This window comes from Miscanthus floridulus, chromosome 8 (assembly GCF_019320115.1).
Source record: "Miscanthus floridulus cultivar M001 chromosome 8, ASM1932011v1, whole genome shotgun sequence".
NCBI classification, from domain to species: Eukaryota; Viridiplantae; Streptophyta; class Magnoliopsida; order Poales; family Poaceae; genus Miscanthus; species Miscanthus floridulus.
Window position 1 is genome coordinate 146,749,908 of NC_089587.1, and position 17,572 is coordinate 146,767,479.

At 49.0% G+C, this 17,572-nt stretch overlaps 1 pseudogene; it reads right to left on the minus strand.

Moving 5' to 3' along the window:
- The window catches only part of LOC136469983 (uncharacterized), a 72,165-nt pseudogene extending 63,373 nt beyond the window's left edge, over nucleotides 1-8,792 (minus strand).
- Nucleotides 8,793-17,572: the final 8,780 nt, after the last annotated feature.

A 17,572-nucleotide genomic window follows, 5' to 3' on the forward strand; every position in this document is an offset into this window, starting at 1 on the left:
CTCTTGAGGGGGAGCTCGACCAGATCTGCAACATCACCCAGGTGGTTGTTTCTAAGGTGTTTGGGTCAGCGCTGAGCACCAGCATGCCCACTGTCCAGCTGGTGAAGGTCCTGAACAAGGTTCAGGCGCTCATCTTCGATGAGATGTTCTACGGGACTCGGGGTTGCTAACCTCAGTGGCAACGCACCACCTGGACCTGGACTTCGCCGCCATCTGCAGAGGGTACACCAATGGCTGGAGCACGGATGCCATCCATGCGCTCCAGGAGAGCTTGGTGCCATGCGCATAGATGGTTGCCGAGTAAGTCTCCACGCAGTGGGTGATGGAGGCTCGCTGTTCGAGCGTGGCTGAAGGCATGCCCCAAGAAGACGTCATCCAACCAATGGATGGAGTGGAGACCGGGTCGGGAGCGAGCGTCGTCCCGCCTTCGATCGAGCCGAATGTTGTCCTATCAGAAGGCGAGCAACCCTTATCCTCGTCGACTGAGCCATCAGCCGATGCCGTTGGGTGGCCACAATAGAGTTTAGGGTGGAAACAGTTAGTACATGTAAAGGATAAGTTCATGGGGGAGCCCCTGTGTGAACATTTTTTTTGTATTCATGAATACTTCAGTTTTGTTTTGTGATGGGATCATTTATAAGGGGAAGCATGTCACATCCATTCTTTGTTTTTATCCTAGCATAGCTTTGTTTTTATCCTTTCTTTTTCACACCTGTCCGTTTGACCCATAGGTTACAACCTTAAGAACCCGAGCATGGCCCGTAAGGCTCAGCTGCTCATAACTGTAGGTCATGGTGGGGTGTGATCGGTCGGGAGTTTAAAACAAAGTTACATAGGGTAATTAAAGGAATGGACTACCCTTTCATTCGGGTGAAAAGTATTTACTATATGATAGTAAAAAAGAGAGGTGGTATCGCACCCTCGTGGAGCCCCCGAGCAACCCAGGCCAAGAGTGCTTGGGATGGGGGTGCTTGTAGGAGCAAACGTTGAATGAAGAAAAATGATAAGATCAAGTTTTAGGGGAAGAAATGACGTTACTGTTTGATATTCCAAGTGTTGGTGAGAACATTGCTGTTGTCGTCCTTCAGTCGGTAGGCACCAGGTCGGATCACATCGATCACCATATAGGGACCTTCCTATGGTGGAGAGAGTTTATGTTTCTCCTTGGTTGATTGGGTTCTTCGAAGCACAAGGTCTCCGACCTTGAGGATCCTCCCTCTGATTTTTCTTTCATGGTACCTACAGAGAGTTTGCTAGTAGCGAGCAGAGCGGATGATGGTTGTCTCACGAGCCTCCTTAAGCAGGTCGATCATGTCCTGCTGAGCCTCCGTGGCTTGGTCTTGGTTGAAGGCCTTCACTCTTGGGGCGCCGTGATTGAGGTTAGAGGACAACACTGCTTCAGCTCCGTAGGCCAGGAAGAAGGGTGTGAACCCAGTGGATCGGTTTGGGGTCATTCTCAGGCTCTAGAGGATTGTAGGGACCTCTACAACCCATCGCCTAGCGTACTTATTGAGTCGGTCGAAGATGCATGGCTTGAGTCCTTAGAGGACCATGACATTGGCCCGCTTGACCTAATCATTAGTACGTGGATGTCTGACCGAGGCCCAGTCGATCCTGATACCGTATCCATCATAGAAGTCCAAGAACTTCTTCCCGATGAAGTTAGTTCCATGGTCAATGATGATATAGTTAGAAACACCAAAACAGTAGATGATGTCAAGGAAGAACTTGACCGCCTCTTCTGAGTGAATGTTTGTGATGGGCTTCGCCTCTATCCACTTGGTGAATTTGTCCACTGCTATGAGTAGGTGAGTGAAGCTGCCTGAGCCCTTTTTGAGAGGTCCTACCATGTCAAGGCCCCAGACCACGAATGGCCAGGTGATAGGGATGGTTTGGAGCTCCTGTGCCGACAAATGAGTTTAGCGAGCGTAGAACTAGCATCCCTCACACCTACGGACGACCTTCTCTGCATCTCATAGCGTGGTAGGCTAGTAAAAACCTTAGCGAAAGGCTTTTCCAACCAATGACCTCGGGGCAACGTGATGTTCGCAGATTCTGGCATGGACCTTGAGGAGGAGCTGTTTCCCTTGGTTTGTAGGGATGCACTTCATGAGTATTCCTGATGGACTTTGCTTGTAAAGTTTGTTATCAAATGTGATGAACATCTTGGCTTGTCGAGTGATCCATCGTGCTTCAGTCCTTTTGGGTGGGAGAATCTCCTCGAGGAGCTAGGCAAGTAGCGGAGCTCGCCAGTTGGCTTGATCAAGTGCTACAACAGCAACGACGACGAGCGATGTTGTCATGGAGGCACCAAGGTCGGAGCCCTTGAGTGCTAGGTTGGTGTTGGGTGTGTCTAGATCAGGCCTTCTAGGATGCGAGCGGACGAGAAGGTCATTGATGAAGACCCCATCTAGAGACAGAACCCGCCTGGCAGCTAATTTTGCGAGAAAATCGGCGGCATCGTTGTCCTTTCGGGGGACATGATGTAGTTCGATCCCTTAGAATTTGCTCTCGAGCTTGCGCACCTCCTGGCAGTATGCTGCCATGAGGGGACTTTTGCAAGAGGACTCCTTCATGACTTGGTCAATGACCAACTCCAAGTCGCTGCGGACGTACAGCCATGTAGTGCTGAGCTCAATGGTGATGCGCAATCCATTGATGAGGGCCTCATATTCTGCGGCGTTGTTTGAGGCTGAAAAATAGAAGCAGATCGCGTAGCGGAGCCTGCTCCCATCTGGGGAGATCATAACCACTCTAGCCCCTAAGCCAGGTGCCATTACGGACCCATCAAAGTACATCATCCAATACTAGTGGATGATGGCTGGGGTCAGGAGTTGGACCTCCATCCACTCGGTGACAAAGTCTGCGAGAGCCTGAGACTTAACAGCCGTGTGGAGGATATACCTGATGTCATGGCCCATCAGCTTGAGTGCCCACTTGGAGATTCATCCCACGGTGTCGTGGTTGCGGATGATGTCTCCCAGTGGGTATGAAGTGACGATCAAGACTTCATGGTCGGTGAAGTAGTGTAGGAGCTTTTGGGTCGCCATCAGCACGGCATATAGAAGTTTCTGCACCTAGGGGTATCAAACCTTAGCATCGGTGAGTACCTCCTCGACGAAGTATATGGGTCGTTGGACCTTAAGGTGTTGTCATAGCTCCTCCCTTTTGATGACTAGGGCAGCGCTCACCACATGGTTGCTTGCTGCGACATAGAGGAGGAGGGGTTCTCCCCGTTGATAGGTGGCGCCAGTGTTCTTTAGACCAAAAGGCACCGTTATGTAACAGTACAAACCATATAGGGTGATGAATGAGGTTGCGAGCTGGTCGGACTCTTTCATCGTGATCTAGTGATAGCCTGAGTAGGCATCCAAAAAGGAGAGGATTTCGTATCCTGAGGTAGAGTCAACTATCTAGTCTATGCGTGGCGAAGGAAAATGGTCCTTTGGGCACACCTTGTTGAGACCAGTATAATCAATTCATATTCTCCATTTCTTGGTCTTCTTTTTAACAAGAATAGGATTGGCAAGCTAGTCAGAGTGGTATACCTCCTTGATGAATCTAGCTGCTAGGAGTTTGGCGACCTCCTCGCTTATGGCCCTGCGCCTCTCATCGTCAAAGCAATGCAGGCATTGCTTGGTGGGCTTTGAGCCCGAGACGAGGCGTAATGCATGCTCGGCGACCTCCCATGGTATGCCTGACATGTCCGAAGGTTTCCATGCGAAGACATCACAATTAGTGCATAGTAAGTCAGTGAGCTCGCATTCCTATTTGGCTAGGAGCTGGGTCCTGATCCACACTGTCTTGGTTGGGTCGGTGTTGTCGATCCCCATCGCCTTAGTTTCCTCAAGTGGGCGGAAGGCAGTCGAGGAGGTTGACTTGTTGTAGTCCAGGACTACTGGGGTTGATGATTCTCTGAGCTAAGGGAGCTCACCTAAGTTGATGATGGCAGTAGCGAGCTCATAATGCTCATGGTCACACATGTAGCCATGCGAAAAGGTGCTACCCACAGTGATGATGCTGTTCGGTCCCGACATCTTCAACATGAGGTAGGTGTAGTTGGGGATCACCATGAACTTGGTGTAGCATGGCCGCCCCAAGATGACATGGTAGGACCCTAGAAAGTCCACCGCCTCGAAGGTGAGGACCTCCGAGCAGAAGTTGGCTCAGTCGCCAAATGTGATGGGCAGGTCAATCTGCCTGATCGGGTATGCCTATGTCCCTAGAATCATGCCGTGGAAGGGAGAGCTCACTGGGCAGAGCTCCGACTAGGGGATGTGCATGGCATCGAGGGTTTCGACATAGAGGATGTTGAGGCTGTTGCCTCTGTCCATCAGCACCTTGGTGAGGCGCTTCTTATAGACAATGGGGTCGATGATGAGCGGGTAGCGACCTAGTTTGGTGACGTGGGAAGGATGGTCCCTCTGATCAAAAGTGATAAGAGATTCTGACTAGTTAAGGAAGGAGGGGATGACCGTTTTGGCGACGCATGCCTCTCTATAGTGCACTTTGTGCTGGCGCTTGGAGTAGATGGCATCAGATCCCCTAAAGATCATGAGGCATTCCTCAAGATGAGGAAAGTCATCCCTATCCTTGCCTGCCATGCCTCCTATCTTGGCCGTTGCCTCCTTGTCCTTTCCCACTTTCAGTCCACCGGCCTGTCGTAGAAAGCGCTTGAGGAGTTTGCAGTCCTTGTAGAGGTGCTTGATGGGGTAGGCATGGTTGGTGCATGGACTCTCCATGAGCTTGTCGAAGTGGTCAGGCTGGCCCTGCTGGGGCTGCTTGCCCACGCAATCGGCCTCGACGACTAAAGCGGAGTTGGCCGGTCGGCACTGATCCTTGGTCTTTTTGCCCCTTTGTGTGGAGGGGCCCTCGTCTTGGTCCTCACGCTTGGCCTTGTCCTTGTCCTGGCCTCCACTAAAGACCGCTTCGACCGCCTCCTCGCTAGAGGCATGGTTCATGGTGACATCAAGTGGGTCACGGGTGGCATGGGGCTTTAGACAGCCGAGATTGTGGATCAAGGACTCACAAGTTGTCCCAGAGAGGAACACGCCAATGATGTCCACATCAACGGCATCAGGAAGAGAGTTGCATCATTTTGAGAACCTACAGATGTAATTCTGTAGGGACTCATTGAGCTCCTGCTGGCAGCTCTTGAGGTCCCAGGAATTCCCAAGGCAGACATACGTCCCCTGGAAATTCCCGATGAAGATCTTCTTAGGATCCACCCAGTCGTGGATGCTGTCAGGTGGGAGGAATTCGAGCCATGCTCGAACATGCTCCCCCACATAGATGGGGAGGTATTGAATGATGAAGTGGTCATCATCCACTCCTCTGGCTCGGCAGGCGAGCCAGAAGTCTTCGAGCCATATACTGGGATTTGTTTTCCTCGGTGTATTTGGCGATGTTGGAAAGTGGTCGGAAGCACTGTGGGAACGGCGCTCTTTGGATGCGATGGCCAAAGGCCTATGATCCCGAGCCATCTGGGTTGGGACTCTGATCGTCTGGTCGGCGACCATGCCTGGGGCGCGTTTCCCCGCTCCCCTCGATGGTCCGGCCAGGGCCCATGCCACCTGTTCTCACCACCCCTTGCTGGACGTCATCATCACATCGAGCTTGATGTCAATTGTTGATGATGCTGCGAGTGTCTCAGTTTGGCCCGAGCCATTCGCGCATAGATGGTTGGTGTGGAGCAGGAGCCAGGTCAGGCTATGGTGCAGCTGTGGCCTCCTGTTCCATGCCCGATGACTGTAGTGGTGAGCGAATGGAGCGATTCGACTGGTGTGCCCCCATTCCCCAGGTGGGGAGAGAGGCCATGAGTCGGTGTCGCGACGTGGAGCTCTCCTCCTGTTGAACAGAGGAGGTTTCCACTAGCGCCTGGAGGTTTCGGTGGATCGCCTGCTCCTAGGGGTCGGCAGGCTCTAGAAGGCCGCGTAGAAGCATTGCTGCATCAGCGATGTTCTAGCCAGCCTGAGCAAACAGTGGAGGATTGTTCCCCCTATCAATGATGTTGCGCTAGACCTGGCGGGCGCGACCCTGAGCATCGCTCGCTGGGTTATGTGCGCGTGGCGCAGCGTGCTGTGCTGAGCGCGATGGCGTTGGTGGAAGCTAGCTCTACCACCTCTGTCGTAGCTCCTCGCTGTCCTCCTATGCACGCGCGAGGGCCTCCGCATGAGGGTCTAGAGGTGTGTGAGTCTATAGGGACTCTACTACCACCGTTGGCTATCCTGAAGCGTCCGCCATAGCGCATTCCTAGGACAGAGGGTGGCTAGGTGCCACAATGTCATCGATGTTAGAGCTGTCACTTTCTACCTCATCATCCATGAGGTCATGGAAACAAGCAAGAGCATAGCCCGCCATCCCCACGAATTCAGATGTGAGAGGGGGCGGCGTCCGCATCTTTCAGAGCCCCCGTGCATACGCGTCCACGGGGGATGCGAGGCCATAGGGGAACTGGTTGCATGGCGGTTGCGGTGGGGACAACGGGGTTCCTCCGGAGAGTTAGCGGAAGATATTAAATAGCGAGTAATGAACAATATGTACGTTACTCACAGTGGGGTTTGAGACCAGTGTGGGCTCAGAGCGAAGTGCAGGTGTCTCGTCGTTGAGGTCACCGGGTGTCCCAGCGCCCGTCGAAGGGACAAGTGCCTCCTCACGGAGGTGAAGCATGCCAAGCCGGTCGGTGATGAAGTCTAGGTTTTCAAAGAGGAAGGTCTAGGATGGCTCAAAGACGAGAGGAACCCACATCCCAACAGGTGGGAGTGTGGAAAACTCTAGTGAGCCGAAGGAGGTCGTATCGCTTGAGCCCGCCATGACAAAGATGGCCGAAAGGTGGGCCATCCGATGACCAAAAGCGTGAACATACGGCGTCTTCCCCACGAACAGCGCCAACTGTCGGTGCGAAAAGTGACCAACACATAAATATTTGTAGTTTTGCTATATGTTGTGATCGGATATGGCCTAGCACTCAATGACACAGGGTTTATACTGGTTTAGGCAATGTGCCCTACGTCCAGTTTGAGTTGGTCGATGACTTTATTCCTGAGCCTAGGTGCTCAAAGTTTGTTGTGGGGTTACAAACGAGTGGGAATAAGATGGGGGTGTTAGAGGTTCGGTCGGACTCTGGACTGAAGGGCCGAGAGTGATGGGAGCCCCTACGTGCGCTGAGTGTTGGAACATGTGCTCTGTGTAGCTTTAGAGTTCTAGAGCTGTGAAGATGTTCGAGTGCTCAGAATATCTAAAGCTAGCAGAGAGGGACTCGGAATGATGCGTCTTTTGTTGGGAGAGAGCGCATCCCCTTTTATAGATAAAGGGAACGGCCTTACAAGTTCAAAAGAGAGTGTGTGTGTGTGTGTGTGCCCTAGTCTTGTTGCCCACGCCGTTGGGTACAAGATAGTTTGTCGGCGCCCACAATATTGTTGACGCCTAGATGCATATGGCAGGCTCCATCGTGTTCTTTTGGTATGGTAAATGTCGATGCCTACCATACTATAGGACAAATGTTGGCGCCTACAACACTGTTTGTGTTCTGACATGTCTGGAAGGCTGTAAAGTACCCTTCTGGCATGGACTGATAGTACTGTCCTGTAGGTGTGCAGGGTACGGTCCTCGGTATTGCGGTTGACTTGAGTGCCTTACCTTATTTGCTCCGCCTGATTTCTTGGGTCCTCACCGAGCGGGCGTCCCCGGCTGGTCGTTCCCAGTTGTCTCTGACCGCGCCAGTTGAAGCAGAGCCGTAAGCAGAGGTTCGGTGTATTCCCGGTCGGAGAAGCGGGTCGAAGTCAAAAGCGAGCGTCGTCCCCTCCTTGGCCAAGCCTTCTGGTTGGAGAGGTGGGTCGGAGTCGAAAGCGAGCGTCGTTCCCTCCTTGGCCAGGCCTTCCGGTTGAAGAGGCGGGTCGGAGTCGGAAGCGAGTGTCGTCCCCTCCTTGTCTAGGCCTTCCGGTCGGAGAGGTGGGTCAGAGTCGGCAGCGAGCGTCGTCCCCTCCTTGGCCAGGCCTTCTAGTCGGAGACTGGATCGCTCTTCCGGACTATCGTTAGGTATATAGGCCGGCCCAGGAGTTGCGCGTCATTCGTGATGCCGTCTACCGGGCCGAGCTTTTGCTGGGAAGCGGGCCCATTAGAGACTCCAGGTCTATGAACCCAACACTTTCAATCACCTTAACCAAGGGAAAATTATTACGCCAAGCACTGATAGCCACCACCCGGTCCAATCTTTCCCTTTTGTAACTTGCTGCTACATGGCGGTTGTTTCTCCAAGTAAACGGATCTCCCATAAATCCCAAATCATGGAGGTCACAGTCTTCTAGTGCCTTACGAAAATCCTCCATACATCTTTCACCCTTGGGGGCCCTCCCTCCTCATAATTGAACAAAATCTCGTTAAAATCACCACAACACAACCATGGTAAGTTATTTTCCTTCTTCAACAGTCGTAGTAGTCCCCATGTATTTTCCTTCTCTTCATTTCTTGATTCTCCATATATGCCTGTAAATCTCTATTTCCATCCGTCCTCTTTGATCACCACATCAATATGATACTTTGACATACTCTTTACTGTAACATCAGTATCCCTCCTCCAAAAAAGAGCCAAGCCTCCACTTGCACCGTTGCTACTTTTTGCCACCATATTTGGCTTCTCCAACTTCCAACGAAACCATTCCATCCATTTCCTGTCATGTTTTGTCTCTGACAAAAAAAATGATATCTAGGGCCTCCCTCTTCTGGACATCCAGAAGTCCACGAACTGCTGGGCCATTCCCCAATCCCCGGCAGTTCCAACTTATCAGCCTCATTTTTCTTGGCGGGATTGGCAAAGCAATCCCACCTTTATGTCAGATGGCATCTCTGTTACCTCTCCTAGACTCAGCCTAACCTTCCTGTGTACCTCCAATTCCTCGTCCAACAACTGCTCTAATCCTCTTTTGCCACCAGAAGGTATTTGCATTTCTTGTGCCACGTGGAAGTCTTCTCAATGTCCCTCTTGAATTCTTTTCTCCTGTAGGAAATAGTACGTTGATTTGTTACCATTATTACCAAGGGAAAGTCATGTCTTTTTCTTTTTGATTGAGAGGGGGAGTGAAAACTCTGCTGAACTTAATTGCTCAATGCTCATCAGCTCGGCCGTGACGAAGAAGAACGATGGGATAAATGGGCCACATCCAGACTTTGGATCTACTGGTGAGCTGGGCTCGCCAAGCATGGTCGGGGCCGCCATTGAGGCCTAGCGCTGTTGCAGCTGCTCGGCCTGCAATGGGCACCAGAAACATAAAAGCCCAGAATCCGGCCCACTACTAATAAACTGTAAACACTGCCACATGTACATACATTGACAAACGACCCTTGCTTTTTTTCTACATTCTAGAAGATGGAGGTGCACATCAAATTTATGTTTTAAAATGTGGGTACCAACTACCAAGAAATGCATTCGCGACGAACTAGTAATAACTGATTCTATTCACCGAAGAAAAAAGAGCTGCTAATTAAGCCTCCCTAAAAATCGACGAAATGCAGTGTAGCATGCGAGTCCTGCCCTGCCTTAGGCCAACGTCGTCTGAATCTCACGTCAGTCTGCACAACCCCTTTTACAGTCTGGGAACTGATATGCTCCGTAGTACTCGTGCGTGGTCTAATGCTGGAGATGAGGTAGCAGTGCTAGATAGATTGGGCTCAGAGCTCTCCGGGTCTGACTGCATGAAGCCAGCAGCAAACAACAACCCATCAACCTACGTACTGTAAGGCTGTCCGCACCGCAGACCGCTAAAGCGGCCGGTACGCTAGCAGTGACGTACCACGTGCCCGCACGTCTACAACGCGCGCGGTAGCGTACCGGCCGCACAGGAAAGCGTCACAGACAGCGCAGGGGGGAGAGCCACGCTAAACACTGTAGCAGCACTGTAGCGTGGAGAGAGAAAGAGAGTTGGTGGGAGAGAAAGGGGGAAAGAGGAGAATAAAATATGGAATAGTGAGTATAGAGTATATGATAGAGATAATATGGTGCGGAAAAATAGATATAGAGTAGAGAATCTCGATGACTAGGATAGAATATTCCTTTTTAGAAATAGAAATAGAAGTGAACGAGTGCGGATAGCCTAACCCCTCTAGCCTGGGCCTTGTTGCTTACTCCTCTGAAAGCAATGTAGCTAAAGGTTGTAGCGATGAGGGCACGGCTACTCTCCTTCCAATGTGACCTCATCGATCAGCTTCCCGTGCAGCAGCTAAACCCTGCTGCTTTCCTACTAACGTAATTAGTGCTGCAGTAGCAGCCTAGCAGGGCAATGAAAACGACTCCAAATACCTTTAATATATACTTTGCTAGCATCTACTACACATGCTGATCGGCACCTACATATCCGTCCAAGTCACAGCCTGTGCTGCACGTACATGCAGGAACAAGATTATATATCTGAAGCAAACAAGCATTGCTACCTAGGGAGTGATGATTGATGATTGATCGATTAGCATATGTTAATACAAGTGTCACATCCCAACTGACCTGGGGTTAACCTAGCTAGCTAGGCATGTTGTAGATAGGCAGAGGTAGATTTAGTTGAGGCGTAGGTCATCTTTTTCGCCCACCCAATAGGCCAATACCCATATTCCTCAGTTGTGCCACGGACGTGCCTGCACTGCATGGTTGGCTGCTAGCTTCCATGCACTGAATCACCGATGCATGCTTGCTGCCATGTGCTTGCCTTGCCTCCATTATGCATTGCTTCCTCCTGGTTTCAGGGGCCAGTTGTCTGTTACTCCTAATTAACTGAACCTGCTCCCCGCTTCTTCCCGATTGCTTCTTGTTTGCACCTCAATAGTTTAATTTTATATAGTTCAAGCATGCAGTTTATAGTTGTGCGGATTCCCCGTCCCAAAATAAATATACTTCTAGAGTTTAAAGTTTATCGAAAATAAATGCACTTTTAATATAGGAAAAACCAACTCTAGTTGTCTTCTTCTACTTTCTCTTTTTTTGAGATGCATTGATTACATTTTTATTGGGGTATAAATATAATTTCTCACTAGCATTGATCTTTGCACCAAACTCTAGAGGGTTTTGCTACGGTACATCTATTACCTCTTAGAGGTAAGAGTTTGAATAAATCACAACCGTTGAATTTTAGAACATATTAGACAATTAAATAACCAAATAGTAAGGAAAAAATGTTGGCTATATCTGTGCACTGATTTCCTTGCCATATCTGATATAGGAGCATGCACGATAGTTATGGCACGTATGTACAAGATTCATATGTGTATCTGTATGATTATCTCGCGTACGTAATACTACATGCTTCTGGGTATGTGCAACTAATCACTATGTAGCGAAAATAGTTAGACTTCTTGTCACGTGTCATTAACTCACACTACTAGAAAACAGACTTTTCACCCATTTTGATTTTAGCCTTTAGTCTCGATATTTTTTGCGTTCGGGACTAAAGGACTTTTAGTCCCGGTTCGTAATACCAACTGGGACTAAAAGTCATCTTTAGTCCCGGTTGGTGTCACCAACCCGGAGTAAAAGTTCACCAACTTTTAGTCCCGGTTGGTAACACCAACCGGGACTAAAGGTCTTTTACCCGGGACTAAAGGTCTCCCACGAGTCTATTCAAAAGAAGAGCGCACATGACTCTGTCACAAGTGGTGTGCAGTTGAGTTGGTAATGTACCTACGCGCGAGGAGAGAGGTGCTGGGTTCGAATCTCACGTAGAGCAAGCGAGGCCTCGAGGATTTCCTTTATTTTTTTCCGTGGGTGACCTTTAGTCCCGGTTCGACTAAAGAGCCTTCCCAACCGGGACTAAAACCCGTTTCTCTAGTAGTGTCATTATAGTATATTATATATAATGCAACTATATGACGTATATTTTTATATATAGACGGTTGTGATACATATACACCTGTCACGCTACAACATTTTTATATATAAATAAATAATGATAGGTCTTAGAAAGTAATAGATGATATCAACCATCCGATCGTTACTTAGGGATACCAGAGCAAGATCCAACTGTAGAAGTGCATTTAATTTGGGACGGAGTGAGTACTCCGCTGCATCTGGTAAAGCTGAACTGAACACTTGCACTCTTTTGCAGTCACAGGCCGGAGTGGACTCTGAAGTCTGGACTGCTTGCCCGCTTTACGTCCAGTAGGAGTAGTATCTGCTGGCTTTGCAGCTCTGCACGTCTCAGTGCAAAAGAGCTCTTTATCTTCTGTAGAGAACATGTCTGCACCCAGCAGGCCAGCACCCAGGAACAAGCCAACAAGCTAGGCATGGTCATGGATCATGGATGGGAATCATGAGACGTGAGTGCCGATTAGAGTCCAATCGGCAACGAGGCTGAGGGAGACTACGGCGGGTGTGCTAGTGATCTAGGGAAGACGTAACCACGCAACGTACATATATTCAGCTAGCAGTTTTGAGTTGGTTTCAGAGCACAAGATGGAGATGGTGTTGCAGGCAGAACGCTGCCATCGGGTTCAGCAGCAGATTGCTCAAACTCTGGGGGCGTGTGGTTCGCTTGTACTACTACAGTGCAGTACGAGTACATGGCTAGCAGACAGGTGGTAGTCGGACCGGCCGGACGGGACAGGGAGACAGCGGCGGGGCCCCTCTGCTCCTTTCGTTAGCAAAGGCCAAAAGCCCATCCGGGAGACGGTCGGCCATGATTTCGGCCACGTACAACTACAACAGTGTAACACCCTAAAATTTACAATATTTTAAAATAGGTAAATATGATTTAATGATGCCTTTTGTGAGCATTTGAATTTAGAAAAATAATCATTTTTAATAAAACTAAAAGTCAAATATAAAATCAAACATGAATGTGCATACATGCCACTGCATACTATTTTGAATTTGCTTGGTTTGAAATTGGATTTCGAGTTGAGTTGGAATTTCATTTTAAAACTTGCTATGAAGAAAAATTCAGAAAAAAAGAATAACATTCTTCTCCATGCTCAGTCTCGGCCTGTGGGCCTGTTTTTCTTTTCCCGTCCGCTGGCCGTTTGGTTTTTTTTCCCGACGCTGAGGCCCGCTCGGCTTTGCCCAGTTTCCCCAGCCCAGCTCGCGCAGCCAGCGTCGTCGGCCCACGCCGCAAGCTAAGGCCCAGTTTCCCCAGCCCAGTCGCGCGCCAGCCGCTCCCGTGGGCTCACGCAAACGCCTTCCTTCACAGCTGACTGGCCGGGCCCGCGAGTCAGACTCATCTCCTTCCCCTTGTTCGTGTTCCAGGCGGACACTGTGCCGTCGCCGATCGAGTCCACCTCGGCCACGCTCTCCTTGACGTCGCGCTCAAGTTTTCCGCGCCCCATAAATAGCGGCCGTGCCCCTCCTCTCTCCCCTATCTCATCCGGCGATCGTTTTTCTTCGCCAAGCAGCCATAGCCGCTTCTCGCTCGAGCGCCGCCGCCGATCTCCGCTGCCAGCTCGCGTCGGGTCGCCTCTACTGCCTCTCGTCCTCGGTGCTCGGGTCCGGTGAGTTCGCCGATCCGTCCTCTCTTCCCCTGTGTTTTTGTTTCGTCGATTGGTGCACTGGAGGTCGAGGTTGGAGAGCTCCAGCACGCCGGCCATGGAGCCGCCGTAGCTCAAGCCGCCGGAGCACTGTTCCGGTGCTCTTTTTTTTTTTTACCAGATCGATTCTCATCCGTCGGTTTCTAATCCGACGGTTCATAAAAGAAGATACCCCTTCGCTGCCTATTTTTCAAATACGCCCTTATAACTATTCCAGATTCAACCCGCGGTCCTTTGCGCGTTTCACAGTTTGCGTTTCTTTCTTTCGAAAGCGTATTTTGGTTCGGTTTTAGTGAAATACGTTTTCAGTTATTCACAGTTTTGCCATCCAACTTGTTTTAGCCGTAAAATCTCCGTTTTAACTCCGATTAGATCCGTTCAAGTTGCGTTGGGTTCGTAAATAAGTAATCTACACGTTTATGCTACTGTACAGTAGGTTTCCAACTTTTATAATTTGAGCTTAGATCTAATCTATTATTTGTCTATAGGAAATCTTGTTTAAACCATAACTTTTCCGTTTTAGATCCGATTTTTGTGATCTTCGCGTCTGCGTGTTCATAGCGAGACGTGGATTCGTTTTCCAAACTTTTCATCTTGATTCTTTGTTGTTGGTGTACTGTTCTAATCTGTAGCCTTGTTTGCTTTGCATGATTGCTCCTAGATGCTTGTATGTTGCTGTGGTTATCGAGTATAGACGGTGAGCAGTTCTCGGGGGATCAAGGGTACGACTTTGACGAGCAGGACCAGCAGGTGTACACTGCTCAAGGCAAGTATAGCATGGGATCATCCTTGTTTTCTATTCACTTTAATTCATTAAATTCATATTGCATGTGTCGCCTTGATAGGGATTTCCTAGAATTGAACTATTACCTTGTCACCTATGGGTTATGCATGTGGGTAGCTCTGCTAGAGCTCAATTGAACCATGATCTTGTAACTTGACTAATGGTATATGCAATAAACGCTAAAATATGACTTTTAGCAACATGGAAACAGGGGGCTGGAGTGTTTAGCTACTTTCTAAATGCTTCAGATTCCTCTCCCTAAGGACTTATCTGTAAGTGATCATCCGGGACTTACAGTACAGCTGGAAGAGCTACATGGCTCTGGCTTTAGCTCAGTATGAGAACCTTTTCTAGCTTGTTAGTGGTTACCTTTATTGGCGTAAGAATGGCTTGACGAATCGGGTATAGAGCGGCCTCTGGCCTTATGTGTATAGGCTGCGTGTCAATGTGCCATCAGGAAGGGGGGCTCTATATCTGTTTGCCGAGTGAATCTAATGGCCCTAACTTGTTAGACGAACCTTTGAAAGGCTTCATAGTGACCCCTGCCTGCTCACCTTGGAAGTGTTTTGGGAGTTATAAACCCGGGCATATGGGAATCACGACTCACAGTGAAAGTGTACAACCTCTGCAGAGTGTAAAACTGGTATATCAGCCGTGCTCACGGTCACGAGCGGCCTTGGAACCCTTATGGAATAGATGAACACTAAGTAACATTTGTTTATGCTATTCATTATTCATGTTTACATTTGATCATGTGTTTGGCAATGGGAATTGAAACAACTTGATGCTACTCATAAGCTAAAATTGTGACAACTAAAAGCTGACCGCTGTTAAGCCTGTGTCTAGCCTTTGAGCCTCATGAACCCCGTGATACACTTGTTGAGTACGACATGTACTTACGCTTGTTTATTTTCATTACTTGGATAAAAATCCCGGATGGGTAACAGATGACCTTGAGGATGATGATTTCCCTGAGGACTACTAGACTTGTGGTCAACCAGTCGACATCCCTGTGAATTGGAGCTTCCGCGAGAGATCTTTTTATTATTCCCGCTATATTTATGTGATAACTCTGTCTTATTCGTGATGTAATAAACATTTGTGATGATACCATTCATAATTTGTCGGCTTATGTGTGTGACTGATCTCTGGGCACACATAAGGTTATGCACCCCATTTTATCCTTAAAATTGGGTGTGACGCCATGGAATTCCTTGTTGCATTGCGCCGCGTTTAGTTACAAACTCAAATTCCCAAAAAGTCGAATCTTGCGATACGTGTATGGAGCATTAAATGTACACGAAAAAAACTAATTGCACAGTTTGGTTGGAAATCACGAGACGAACGTTTTGAGCCTAATTAGTCCATGATTGAACACTAATTGTCAAATAAAAACGAAAGTGTTACAGTAGCCTAAATTCTAAAATAACTAAACACGGGCTTGGTTGCAGATGAATGAATTCTGAATTTCTGACTCTCTTGTTAAGCATACCACCACGCACCTCGTGTGCATAAATAAATTGCACTTGGAGATCGGTTAGGTACCTAGGTAGGCAGGCAGGCTAGTATGACAGTGATCGATCGACGAGTGATTGACGTGGCTCAATGGGCGACGAACGGTTCCTGGCCTGGATGCAGCAGGGCTGCAGCAGCCAAGCTGGGGTTTCTAGCTTCTACCCAAAACTTTTGGCCATCCGTGCACGCAGTGGCAAGTGGCAAGGATCAAACATGTCTGCACGAACCAAATTTCTGCCCTACCGCCACCGGTTTGGCCATGGGCAGGGCAACCAGCTTGACGACATGCACCGAATCGCATGACACGCTCGTCGGTCGCGGCCATCACCGACCAGCGCGGCGTACGTGCGTGCGTACTGGTGCGCCGCCCATGCTCGCGTGTCTGGCTGGGCACAGCGTGGGCCTGTTCGGCTAGCTAGAAAAACAACTAATACTGATTTATTGTGAATTATTTTACTGAAACAGTATGGCTGATAGGGCCGTGGACCACGGACGCATGTGCCGCTGCCGCGTGGTGCCAACACGAGCGGCGGAGCGGCAAGCAGAGACAAGAGAAGCCCCGGGTCCGGCCTGTGCATTTGTGCGCTCTCCGGCCGGCAGAAACGCTACGATTTCTTGGAAATTGCTGGTTGCTTCGCTGGGCCGAGAAACAGAGCGCTCGTTTGCGTTGGCCATTGGCCGCCTTGTACTTGCGGCATGCGGTATGCCCTCCCTTCTTTTTTCTCTGGTCCACGCTTGCAGACTGTATCCAACATGACATGCCACCACCGCCATTACTCCGGCCGGCGGCGCTACCTCAACATACACGACTCGAGCACAGCAGCGCCTACATGATGTACGTAGGCCATCCCAGAAACACACAAGGACAGGTACATGTAGATGTAGATGAGATAGGTTGACTACACTGTTGCAAAAACCTACAAATCTACACCAAGCCCTGACGATGAGATTTCGCAGATTTAAAACCGGATCTTCATCGAGTTTTCTTCGTCGTCACATCTTGTTCCGGTTGCAATAATTGGGCCGCACGGGACGGCAACAGGTAGCATGCCACCCACAAAACAAGGGCAATCTGTTCTTGAGCTCTTCTTCTAACAGACTGACACTGTGTGTGGGGGGCAGAGTTGCCCGGTTTCAAACTAGCAATAACAGTACACCCTTGATTTTGTATTTTTCCCACGCGCGCGTTTCTCCCAGAATCCGTGCTTTATGTTTTTCTAATAAAACACTGTTAACCTATATAGCCTTGTCATACTTTGGCCAATCTATTTCAAGCTTTACATAATTTTATTTTTTTTTAAACCTTTGTTTCTATACCCAGCAAACCCTAATAATTATTTGTTGTCCTTGCCACAGAACGCACCTCCAAAATCTCTGAAAACCAATTGCTAAATCATTGGCTACAAATTGAGTATTTTTTTTTGTCTTTCCCCAATAGTTTGCAATATTTATATTTAGTTGCTAAAAAATATCAAACTAGCCGCGGTTGCACGGTGGAGCGTCGGCAATGGCGGCTAGAGGAAAGAAAACTATGTGGGAGGGAGAGAAAAAAAAGGGAGGGGGTGAGGGAGGGAGACGTCGTTGGATGCTGGATGCACCTGCATGGAATGCATGCACATACCCTTAGAGAGGAGATTTATCAAAGATTTATCTTAACAGAGTTTGGATACAAAACTGTTAGTTCGTTTTTACCAAAAAAACAAGGGAAAATTTGCAATGAGAGAGTTGTTTTAAGGAGCTCTTATAAACACTCTAATGGTACTTAACTATGCTTTA